The sequence below is a fragment of the Fistularia commersonii genome, chromosome 17, assembly GCF_037954325.1.
Source record: "Fistularia commersonii isolate RoL2024-O1a breed Wild chromosome 17, RoL_Fcom_v1.0, whole genome shotgun sequence".
NCBI lineage: Eukaryota > Metazoa > Chordata > Actinopteri > Syngnathiformes > Fistulariidae > Fistularia > Fistularia commersonii.
Genome location: NC_141300.1, coordinates 11,694,106 through 11,707,500, shown reverse-complemented (window position 1 = coordinate 11,707,500; position 13,395 = coordinate 11,694,106). Strand labels below are relative to the sequence as shown.

The window sequence follows — 13,395 nt, the reverse complement described above, 5'->3', positions numbered from 1 at the left end:
ACGGTCCAGAAGGCCGCCGAGCGTTAATTAAATCCGCGAATGAATGAATCACCGGAAATTCTTCAAGTGAATCTTCTCTTTTGCCAAAGCTGTGAAATGCAGTGACCCGCTCCCTGACCCTCCCGTCCAATGGGAGGAAGCACGGGACGGCGCGGCGTCCGGGTCGTCCGCTTGGTCCAGGCCGGATCGGAAGAGTCGGGCCTCTCCTTGCTTTGCGGACCCACGTGTGTGAACCCGGATGCATCGGGTGAGCCGCTCACATGGGAGGGATGCGTGTGGATTGGCGAGTTCATTATGAGGTGTGCGGAGTTAACCGTGCAGATAAATCTGCAGGGAAAACACCTCAGACCCACTCCGTGACACGGTCCCAATGATTTCATTCCACATCATTTAAATTATTGATTATTATGACATTGAATCGATACTAATTTGGCACACCAGTCAAAGTTTGCGAGGTGTTTTAGCGTAGGAACATACAGCTAATGCTAATGTTGTCTGTTCGTGCGTGTGTGTGTGTGTGTGTGTGTTTCAGCTATTCGTTCACCCATTCATTACCTGTTCGGATTATCCTGCACTCAGGGTTGAGGAGGTGAAATAGCACGTCGCGTTTTGAAATTAAATTGTACAGATTGGAAGGCAAGTGGCGACGCAGTTGTTTGCTCAAGATCTGTAATGTAACCCTGAGTAAGATACACGAGAGTAATCTGATTACAGTAATAGACGGTACTCCATCAGGAGATACATAGATTCACATGCTTTAGTGCATTTCTAGCCAGAAGCATCAGAGGAATAGGGTGGAGCTCCCAAATGCATAAATCGAGTTTGCAGGTCATGAAACTGCAGTTCAACGCGCTGTACTCTTCAAGCTTATTTTATCTGGTTTGTTCTGACTGGCCAGTTTTCTCCGGGTCCTCCAGGGGGTTTGACGGAGGAGAGCTCAGGGAATCTCCAGGGAGCAAACCCAGCCCTCAGGTGGGTCGGGCCGGTCTGCAGCGCCCTCTACCGGCCACATGCTGCAACGCTTCCGCCACAAACTACAGGAACCGGGAGGCTTTTTGTGTTACTTCATACCAACAAATCTATGTATGTGTCATAATTTTCGTTTGTCCTGTTATGTGCATATATGTGCACATTATGTGCATGATGTGAACACACACATACAGACATATATATATACCTCTACATATGTGTGCGTATGTGTGTACATATGTCTATATATATACTGCTCAAAAAAATAAAGGGAACACTTGAACAACACAATGTAACTCCAAGGCAATCACACTTCTGTGAAATCATAGTGTCCACTCAGGAAGCAACACAGATTCATTTTGACTTGTTTTAAGGACATTACATCAAAGTTGGATCAGCCTGGAGTTTGTTTTTACACTTTAATTTTGAGTGTGATTCCTAATCAGACCTCCATGGGTTGATACAATTGATTTCCATTGATCATTTTTGTGTGATTTTGTTGTCAGCACATTCAACTGTGTTAAGTATTTCATAAGAATATTTCATTCATTTAGATCTAGGATGTGTTTTTGAAGTGTGCCCTTTATTTTTTTGAGCAGTGTGTATATATATATACATATATATACAAGTGTGTGTGTCTATGCATGTATGTATCCATGTATATATGTATGAAAGGTAAAGATACAGGTAGAAAAGGCAAAGCAAAGGGCGAACGGTGACTTGTATGCTCATTTGGACAGTAAGGAGGGAGAGAATGATCTATAGAGGTTGGCGAAATAGAGAGATAAAGATGGAAAGGAGGTTAAACGGGTCCACGTGATTAAGGATAGAGAAAGAAATGTTTTGCCAGATGCCACATGGGTGATTGGAAGATGGAAAGAGTACTTTGAAGAAAATGAAAGAGACGCAAAGGGTAGAAGAGGTGACTATTGTAGACCACAAAGTAGCAGAGATTGCTAAAAGTGAAGTGAGGACGGCATTTTTGTAGACCTTGAAAAAGCATATGACAGGTTCCGAGAGCGGAACTCTGGTGTTGTATGAGGAATTCTGGAGTAGCAGAGAAGTATGTTAGGCTGGTGCAGGACATGTATGCTAGCTGTGAGACAGTGGTGAGATGTGCTGTAGGGGTAACAGAGAAGGTGGAGCTGGAAGTGGGTCTCCATCAGGGATCAGCTCTGAGCCCCTTCTTGTTTGCAGTGGTGATGGACCGGCGCAAAGATGAAGTTAGACAGGAATCTCCATGGACCATGATGTTTGCAGATGGCATTGTGATTTGTAGTGAGAGCAGGGAACAGGTTGAGGAAAATCTAGAGAGGTGGAGCTATGCGCTGGAAAGGAGAGGAATGAAAGTTAGTTGCGGCAAGACAGAATATATGTGTGTGAATGAGAGGAACTCGGGTGGAACGCTGAGGCTACAGGGAGTGGAGATCAAGAAGTTGGAGGATTTCAGGTACTTGGGGTCAACAGTACCCAAAATCGGTTAAAAGGGTCTGTGTGTTTGAGATGTGCTGGAGTTAAATCCAAGCAAAGATAAGGAGAACAGACATCAAATAAAATATTGATGAAATCACACAACATACAGACTCTGTTGGAATATATTTTCATGTAGGTACAGCCAAACAGCCGACATCGATGTCCTACCAACCAAATTAAAAATATCGCACCACAAACAAGCTGTAAAAGTATTAACCTTAACATCACTGGAACCAACCTTACTGTTTTCACCTCCTTTTACATTTAATGCACCTTAGCCGATAAAAAAAAAACCCTGAATGTTTCCATCCTGTCTCTCGGGCTGACAGAATAATAACACGCGTCTCGCTTCCCGCTGCTCCGACTAATCATATATTTCAAGTTGACGCTTGTGACATCACATTCGCTCTTATAATCACCCCCTCTCTCTTTATATATATATATATATGTAGTTGGGTTCCACAATATCTACTTATAAGATGTAAATCAGTGATTTTACACCAACATCTTATATTATAGGCTTATATCTTTAAATACCAACCCCCCCCCATGCTTCACACACTCATTTCACATAGCATTTGCATATGTGTATGCAAATTAGGCCACAGGGGTGGTTGGGGGGGTGGGGGGTGGGGATGGGGTTCGAACCGGGGTTTAATTCACTCTGCAGCATTACATTAATTGGCAGCTGCGGGTTCACTTTCTGCCAGCCGCTTCAGTTTGATGGGACGGCGCTGACCCCGCCGCTAAACCGCTGCTCTGCGTTCTCTATTAGCCTTATTAATGTCTGTAAATTCACGGGTGTAAAAGGGTGATTTCCCAGGCAAGCCCTTGTTCGCTCCACCCTCCATCAGTCCTCCCCTCTGTCCATCCATTTTTGACTTATAGGAGTCGTTCCTCTCATCCCCGTGGACTCAGAGTGTCATTTACAAGGGGGGGGGGGGGGGGTTCACGGGCTTTGCTGCAAATTTTAATTCGCACTTTCTTACATGGATGTGAGGCGGTTTTCGGAAAAAAAAAAGTGTTTTTCGGAAACGCGTTATCTCGCTTTGACGGGAAACACCGGGACTTCCAACTCTTTGTTAATTTGAATCATCACCTTATGATATGACCGATGTTTTGTTGTTTTTATTGCATGGATTCCTTGTTTCTACACACACCTGTTTGTTTACTCGCCCGGCATTTGTTGCCCGACCGCCCTAATCGGGGTGAGGTTGCTGCGGTGGTGTTTCCGGGCCAATCGCAGGCCCTCCTACCTGCGACTGAACATCTAAATGTGAATTTCTTAGACGGTGCAGGGCGGAGGTGGACCGAACACCTTCGGCGAAAGCAGCCCCTCGTCGTGGCGTTGTTGGCGATACCGAACCCCCTCGTCGGTTCTCCTCCACCACAACGCCTCCTCTTTGTCGTCCTCCGCCGCCGTCTCTCTATCGGCCCCCGACGCCTCCGGCTCCCCCCCGTCACCACGCCTCCCGCTCCTCCCTAATTACAGGTAATCATTCCAATGGCCGGTAATTATTCGGAAGAGGGAGATGATTGAGTTTCTTTTTCTAATAATGCGTGACTGAGATGAGCTTCACTTTTGTCCGTTTCGAATAGGAGGAGATGACAATATCACGATCCAACGTATGTAGGTCATTTCATGACGGATTTGGACAAACTCGATGTTTTTCTTCATCGTCGATGCAGTATCTTGAAATTTTATATTATATATGACAGGGCTGAACGGTATGTTAACACATCCTGTTGTTTCATCTCCTCCTCTCTTATGTCATTCATTCAAAATAAGATAAGATAAGATAAGATAAGATAAGATAAAGTTTATTGATCCCCACAGGGGAAATTCCTTTGTCACAGCAGCGTAACAGTTATAATGTCAAAAATTGTAAAAAATAAAATAAATTTGAGAGCGACATTAGAAGACAGAAGATAGCAAGACATCCAATAAATGGACTGCAGGGAGAAAAATACCAGCAACAACTTCAGGGATAAGAATGGATAACATAAAGGAACAGTAAGGGTGAGAAATACACAACCAGAACTAAACGACAATATAAATAGAGTGACAATAGCAATGACAAGAATCAAGTTAATAAACAAAAATAGGCAAGATGGGTGTGGGCTGGAACCAACAAAATAAAAAAGACAGCAGAATTTGGGCATCACATGTGACTGGGTGAGGTAGTGAGCTTGTGGAAGCAGCAGTGTGTGCCGTCCAGGCTGCTGTTGTACCGTTTGATTGCCGTGGGCACGAAGGAGCGTCTGAAGCATCATTTTTTTCTCGTCGTTGGGCGATAGGCGGGGTTTGGCTTCGCTTGTCAATCACAGGGCTGATGCCAAGAGGTACTAAGAGTCATTCATACCCTCTGACAAGCCCTTGGTCAGCCATGGGAAGACCCACGTTGGCCACCGGAATCGAACCGACAACCCTCCTGCTAGCCAAGAGCGCTAATCACCAATGTCCCTCCCCCAGCATAATATATTTCATGTGACTATTTGATATTCAGACAGGCTGGTTAGCGGTTAGCAATTCCACCTGGCAGCTAGAAGGGCCCCGCTTGGGTTCCTGCAAGGGCTCCCTAAATCATCCAGATCTGTGAATGAGAGGGTGAATAGCTGGAAGAATCCAGGTGAACCCCATCTCTTGGCCAATGGCAGCTGGGATATATACATGTATACGTGCACAACCGGCGTACACTGATCAAGTACAGTTGATGCCGCTTGTACACAAGTATTCATCTGCTGTTACGGCGTCGCTGCACAGTATCAATCCAGATGTTCCCAGGCCGAGTCAAGGTGGGGCGGTTCGCGGCTAGTATTTTCATTATTCATCGTGTTATTTCTCTTAACAAACAATGTTCCGCAGCGGGAGCAAACTCGTGCGGACGCCTGATTTACAGAGTCCACCGCGTTCATCACGACACCAGATATTTCACCAGTGACTCTCATCTTCTAAATGATCGTGTATAAATCCGAACGCCGTCTCCCACCCTGGCCGATAACCAATTTGCATTAATGGTTCATCTTGACCCCGAGTGGCAAGCGTTCCCGTTCACACCGAGGGGTTTTTAGACCTGATTCCTCTGTTTTCTCACTCAGGATGCCGGGACTATTAGCGCGTCATAGAAATGAGTAATTGGCTGATTGCGCGTTGATCCTCGGGCCGCCTCGGAGATGGCGCGCACTCCGACGGTCGTATTTCAAAAGGAAGGTGGAACGTCTATACATCTCATCAATCCGAGACATAAAAACTGCACGTGATATTCCACCGCTGCTTTTAATTAATTTCCCTTTAAATCTTATGCATTTGGCTGTTCGTCCTACGGCCTCGGCCCTCTTCAATATTCCCAGAAATTAAAATATTCATTCATTCAACCGGTTAGCCTGCACTTAGGGGCGTCGGTCTATCCCGGCTGCGATTGGCCGGCAGACGGGGTTCATCCGAAAAGGACAAGGTTTACAAGACGGAGGTCTCCTGATGTCCGTCGCATGTAACATGTAGTCGTAACTCCGTGGCCATTCAGTGTCTCCACTTCACTCGTTAAAGTCTAATCGCTCTTATCTTTAATTTGCATGGTTCCAATTAACAGCTTCCAGCGGGTCAGCGATTAACAATGGGAGAAAGAGCAGGACACACTGACGGGATGGACGGGATGGACGGAGGGAGGTTTTCTCGTCTTCTTTTAATGAAGGATATTTACCGACATAAAGGCTTGGACAGTTTAAATCATGTTGAACAATATTCACGCCATATCTTGTTCTTCTCCTTCGGGCCGATCACCTGCCTCCGACCATATCTCCATCCATAAACCTCCTCCCTGGTCTTCTTCTAGACCTCCTGCTTGGCAGCACCAACCTTAGCATCCTTCTTCTCAGATCTTCACCATCCCTCCTCTGTCCACGTCCAAACCAACTCACTCCAACTTTTTCTCCGGAACATCCAATCCTCTCAACCTTTCCTGTTATACTCTTTTATCATCAGGAACTTTTCTTCAGATGGATGCACAGGTGTGTCCACCTCTTCTCCACCTTCAGACTTGTACTTAAAATCTTCCGCTTTGGTCCTTCTTGTTGAAAAACACATATTCTGGCTAATCTTCATCCCTCTCCTTTCCAGGTCACACCTTCACCTCTCTAGATGTTCCTCCACCCGCTCCTCTCGCATGCGACACATCGCAACTAATTCATCGCAGGTTTTTCTTTATTTTTATTTAAACGTGATTTATATTTATATATCTTTCTTTTTCAAATGTTCTCACCATTTGGGTTTCACTTTGGCGGTTCAATGGGAGAGGTGACCGTGATGCCATTGTTGATTATTTTTGTCGATTATTAATTTAAAAAAAGAATTGTTCTGCTTTTTTAACTTGTAATAATAATTTGAATATCTGTAACTCTGCGTATATTTGGTGTAAATACATTTCCTCCCAACAGAAATCAGGACAGAATTGTACGCGAGTCTGAAGAAAAAGCCTCTCAGAAACGTAATAATAGCCGGTGAGACCCCCGAACCTGAATTCTAACATGCACAGCGAAAACCTCCTCCTCGTTCACACACACACACACACACACACACACACACACACACACACACACACACACACAGTTAATAGCTGCTAAGAAATCACATTTGGTAAATTGCATTGTGGCACTAACCTTTTCTCTAGCAATTAAACGAGTGAGGAGAAGAGGCTCGCCTTTACGAAGTCAGCAATTTAAACACACACACACACACACACACACACACACATGTTCTTATACGCGTGCACACACACACGCACACAGACATAGACACAACCGGTCATGCGCTCAAAATCAAGCGCAGGAAGAGAGTCGGCTGGAGACGATCAGGTTGTGGAGCTTTTGAAAAAAGGAAGTGTTGAAAGGAGGTTGCCATGTTTGAACTTGGGAGGGTATTCAGTCATCACACACACACACACACACACACACACACACACTCACACACTAAGCAACTCTCAAGGTGTGTGGAAAAAAAGTGTTTAAATCAATGACATGCTGCATGATATTTTAAACAACACAGCTTGAAGCGGTAAGAATGCTGAGTTACTAAATCTGCGTGAGAAATTGAATGAGAGTGTGAACGGATGCATGTCTGTATGACGTGTGAATGAGTGGCTGAATTATTGCATGTTTATATATTGAGTGAATGAGTGAGTGAATGGATGTATGTCTCTATATGACCCTGTGATGGACCAGGTTAACCCCACCTTTTGGCCAATGACAGCTGGAATGGGAATGGGCATTTTTTTTTAATCCTTTTTTATTATTTTTTCCTTCTTTTTTTTTTTTCCAAAATAATGGCGGTCGGTACATTTATATAATTATTAATGATTTTTAAATTGAAATGAAATGCCACAAAATGGAAATATTCAAATTTTGGTCACCTAGTTGGTCCGCGCGTGAAAATCAAAAATAGAAATATGGCTAGCCAGCCAAAATAATTGCCCACCCCTGATGTAGAATGAATGAATGAATGAATGAATGAATGAATGAATGAATGAATGAATCCCACTGCCTTTTACAAACCGTTAGGCGTCCGCCTTGACGAAAGCATGAATGTTGAACCAAACACTTAAAACCCAATGAAAAAAAATGCAACCTCAGAAGGTCTTTAATGCTTCTATAACCTCTAGGTTCAATTTTCCTGCAGCATCTGCAGGGAAATTCAACCGATGATCATCTTCTGCACTCAGTCATCATCTGCACCTTCATCGATTTGCCGCCGTTCCGCTGCAATCATTCAATTTTTTTCTGGCGAATCTTTAATATTCGGTTTCTTTCCTTTTAATTTGTTGCACTTATTAAAGATCTCACATTTGCGGACCCATCCAGATGATTTCTGTGAAGGCGCCGCCGTCTCTCTCTCTCTCTCTCTCTCTCTTGAAAAGACCATTTCATTAACTTTGTGGATTTAATTCAAAATTGAAAATCTAATTGGGGGAGTTGTTGTGGTGCCTGTGTACCCGCGTGTGTGAATGTGTGTGTGTGTGTGTGTGTGTGTCCAGCGAATAAAAGAATGCTTTTAATTACATTGTTCTTTGATCAAGGCATGTTTATTAGTGGGTGAAAGTCACATTAACCTTTCCATCGGCCCTGACATTTCCTCTCCTCCTAAATGGAGAATTAAAGACCATTGGAAAGTCATTAGCTAAATTTACTGCTTCTGTTGGCTGGTCAGCCATTAAAGAGGCTGCAGGACCACGCAGCCCTTCTTCTTCACAATCTCATGCCAAGTCACTTTTTATTGTTTAAAGGAGCAGGAGGTGGAAAGAACCGCCGTTCGATTCCCAGTAAATGCATCGCTGTAGAAATTGACCTGCTGTTTGATTTAGCAGAAAGATCGTGGGGGAGCTTTCGGTGTTTTTTTTTTTCTTTTTACGGCGCCCTACAATCACATCGTCAGGTATTTAGGGGGAATGTTGTACAATTGATATTTCTATTAAAACAGTCATCGATAGGACTTTTAAGCTATTTGAAGCCAGTTGGATGGCGAAATCTTTCTGTGAATTAAATTGAATATAGCTGGCACTGTGGTGTAGAGGTTAGCGCTCCTGCCTCACAGGGATGAAAGGAAAGGTGGAGAAGATGGAGGTGAGAGCATCCATGATGTCTGGTTTGGAGACCAAGACTGGAGATAGACTTGGAGGCAGCGGAGGTGAAGATGAGAAGTTTCCTCTTTGAGGAATGAGAAGGATGGAGAGTCCGTCAGAGGGACAGCACATGTTAGATGTTCTGGAGATAAAGCCAGATTGAGATGGTTTGGACATGGCAAGGAAGACGGATGGTTAAGATCTTGGTAGAAGGATGCTGAGGTTGGAGCTTCCAGACAGGAGGTCCAGAAGACCAGAGAGGAGGTTTATGGATGGAGACATAGGAGACAGGAAGTCACTTGGTGTGAGAGGAGAGGGTGAGATGGTGGACGATGATTCACTGTGTGTGTGTGTGTGTGTGTGTGTGTGTCTGTCTGTCTGTGTGTGTGTACCTGAAGGAGCCTCCTCAGAACCTGAGGAGACCTGGAGTTACCAAAGGCAGACACTGACATCTAGTGGTCATTCACATGGCCTCCAGTAAATACCCTGAACATCTTTTGGCTGTTTTTTGAACAAACACTGGGAAATAAATTGATTTCATAAACAGGAACTTGGTTTGGGTTGCATATATTTGACTTACTTGATGACATTGTACAGATTATTAAGACATTACATTACATTACAGTTATTCGGCAGACGTTTTTATCCAAAGCGACTTACAAGAAGTGCAATTCAGTCACCGAAGATCCGAAGTACCAGTAGTCGAAAGTCAGAAGTGACCACTCAACCAAGTAGCCATCTCAGAACCATGTTCATGGGGGGTTGGAGGCTAAGTAGGGTAGTGCTTGGTGAAGAGGTATGTTTTCAGCCCATGGCGAAAGATGGGCAGCGATCCCGCTGTTCTGACCTTTGCGGGAGTTCGTTCCACCATTGAGGAGCCAAGACAGACCAAGAAGAGCCGAGACCAGTTGGATCGGCAGCCGGGGACTCTGAGCGATGGGGTGGACGGTCGCCTAGAGGTGGCAGATCGGAGGGGACGGACATGTGGCTCGACCATATCCTGCAGATATGGCGAGCACCAGGGACTTGAACTTGATGCGGGCGGCTACCGGAAGTCAGTGCATAAGAAGACGTAAGAAGGGGAGTTGTGTGGGAGAATTTGAAAACCAGGCGGGCTGTAGCTTTCTGAATAAGCTCCAGAGGCCTAATGGTCACCGCCAGAGGAGAAGGAGGGAGCTGCAGTAGTCAAAACGAGAGATGACTAGTTCCTGGATGAGTATCTGCGCTGTATCCTCCGTGAGGAATCTTCCTGGTGTTGTAGAGATGTAGATGTATCAATAATTAAACAATATAAGATGGAACATTTAAAGAACACTAGAAACAGCATTTATGTTGATCATTATCTTTCAAAAAACTTATCACATTTTATAATGTTATTCTTAAGCATTTTTGCTAATTTCGTTCTTTTTCCTTTCCATGTAAATAAACAAGACGGGAAAATCAGAGGACGAAGGCAGCGTTTCTTCCTGAGCCAGTCCCAACCTGGATAAACACTCCAGGAAGGGCATCCAGTTGAAAACTTCTGCCCAAAACCCAACATGTGAATCAAACCCGGCGCCTTCACACCGGATCGGTGGAGGCCCGGGTTCACAACCACCGCCGTTGGTGCCGATAATCAACATTGTGCCGGTGGGAATCGGGCTGTTGTGGGTTGAAGAAGGAGAGGACGGCGTGTTCAGAAGGAGAGAGACAAAAGGAAAGGCAAGAATCTGTCTTGGAAGGAGAGTAGGGATTCTGAATTTTGAGACGATGACAGGAAAAGCCGGAGAGTCGGTTGACGTGATGCAGAGAAGAAAGCTGGATATACTGTGTGATCAGGAGACCGACTGGGAAGGTAGTAAGGCTAGAAGCTCAGGAGCAGGTTTGAAATTGTGCTATCATGGTACTGACTGGAAGAAAATTGGAATTATCTTGACAGAGGAGGTTTATTATGAATGTTCTAGAGCTGAAAAGAGATCTCGTGATGAGTTTGAAGCTAGAAATTGAAGTTGTGATGCTCAGTGTCAGCCAGTTAGCTACAACAAGACAGATTCATATATAATATTTGTGAATGAAAGGAACCATGAGTCTGCAGGGAGAGTGGATTTTAAATACCGAGGGTCGACGGTCCAGACCAACTGAGAGCGTGGAAGATAGGTGGAGAAAGACATGCAAGCAGGTTGGAACGGCTGGAGAAAAAAAGTGTTGCAGGTGATCTGTGATGAAAGAGGGTAAGCCAATATGAAAGGAAAGGTGTGCAAGACTGCGGTGAGACCAGAAATGCTGGATGGTTTTAGAGACAGTGGCATTTAAGAAAAAAAAAACAGGAAGCAGGGCTGGAAATAACAGAAGTGAAGATGTTGGGAATCGGTCCATCAGAGCGACAGCACATGCTAGATGTTTTGGAGAGAAGATGAGACAAGCCTTACTCCAATGTTTTGGTTTTATACATAAGAAGGGATAATGCATATATATATATATGTATTGGTAGAAGGTTGCTGAGGTTGGAACTGCCGGGAGGGAGTTGAAGAGGAAGACGAGGGAGAAGATTTATGGATATGGGAAAAGGGAAAGCAGAAGAAGGAAAATCCTTCTGGACGAAGATAACGGCTTGAATTGCAGTCATAAACCACTTATTTTCCGATCTCGATATCTGCATTTGCAGAGAATAACAAAGGCCGATGTTTTAGTTTCACAAGTGGCTGCAGCAGTTAGAGGCTTTGAATGGCATTTAAATTTTTAGTAGTTTTCTGTTTCGTGGAGTTCTTGCACGCCTGCGTGGGTGGGAGAAGGAGAATCTGTGGGACGCAGTGCCCTCTGCTGGTTAGAACGGAGGGATTTGAGCAACTGTCATGGAGGTAGAATGAGGGAACTCAACTAGGCGCAGATCTGTTTTTCTAGTTTCAAATGGAAAATCCACCGGCTTATGCAAAAAAGGGAGGCCTCTGTTCACGAAGCTCTTTTATTACCACCATCACCCTGCCAGGTGGAGCACAGAGTCCAGCCTCTCTGTTGTTCAGGACTTTGACCAAACGTAATTTCTCTGCTGAATTTTCTTTCTATTTCTCGGTCATAAAGTGGATACACATAAGCACACTCACACACACACTGGTTTTTAAGGGACTTGAGTTCAGAAGCTGTAAAGAGATCTCTACTAGCTCCTGTCTCATTTCCCATTAAATCATCGCATCTTGAACATCGTCGAAAGGTAAAGTTACTTTTCTACTTTTTTGTAATTGAAGACCTCGGTAGAAGGGTTGTTGAGGACGGAAGGCCAGACGAAGGGAAGCAGGGCTTAAAGTTAGCGGGTGTGATAGAAGAGGGTTAGATGGAAGCAGGCGATCAGTTGTGGCGACGCCTGAAGGGAAAAACTCAAAGGAAAATAATCAAGTTTGTACAAGACAAGAGAAAAACAGCAACCCGCAGAAAACCTTCTGTTGCTCCGAATAGCTTCGACTTCAGCAAGTGAGCCTGAAAAGTCACATTTTGACTATTTGAAACCTCAATACAAGTTGAGGAAGTTGTGAACCCATCAACATTGACTCTGGGGCCAGGCTCCCTGGCTCCTGTAGATCGTTACGACAGATCGTTACGACAACATCGGTTGATCACACGGCCTGCGTTTGTTGATGTATTCGCGCATACGTCAAAATCGAATCCTCCTGAATTATACAACTCGTCCAAAAAACTATGATGGGCTCTGTTGCGATTCAGAGTTACACACAGCACCTAAACCCAAGTCTAATGCATACAGTCCAGAGGAAATATTAACGCTTCTTTTTCTATCATTGCTACGTACCGACTGAAAGAAACCGCTCAGCATTTTTCAAAATTTAAAGGTACGATTCCCTTGTTTGCGCTGGCTCTTGGACAACAATGTCAAACATCCAGAACAATCTGTTTTACAGTCATTTTTCGTACATTGACCCTGATAAGGATCTTCCAAACGGGGTCAAAGTCGAGGGAGGCCCCGCTGGAAAGAAGTATGTAACAGTTAGCAGGGCTTTGGACAGAATGATGTGCAAGATAAGGGGTACTCCAAATAAAATAGATGGAAATATTCCGCTTTGTCAAACAATAGATATTGTCTTCAATGAGATCAAATGAAAACTTTTCAGTGGTACAAGTTAGTGCACTGAGATTTAACCCTCGATATGAGCAATAGCTGTGCGGGATCGGAGCCACGTCATGTTGCATTTATCTTTATTATTACATTATGAGAGACTTGCTTCCTGCAAAGGTTCGGTGATGGAATAAAGCGGCTTCCGCAGCGCAGAGGGATCCATGAGAAGACATATTCAGAAAATGGACTGATGGGAAAGAGAGAAAAAGGACAGATAGATGAACAAGGAGTTTTAATAAA

General features: G+C 44.4%; 1 long non-coding RNA gene across 1 annotated transcript in view; it reads left to right on the top strand.

Moving 5' to 3' along the window:
• Nucleotides 1-265, top strand: part of LOC147225179 (uncharacterized) — a 12,822-nt gene extending 12,557 nt beyond the window's left edge. Inside the window, exon 6 of the long non-coding RNA XR_015107422.1 lies at nucleotides 90-265. This is a non-coding gene — a long non-coding RNA (uncharacterized LOC147225179). The remainder of the gene's footprint in view (nucleotides 1-89) is intronic.
• Nucleotides 266-13,395: the final 13,130 nt, after the last annotated feature.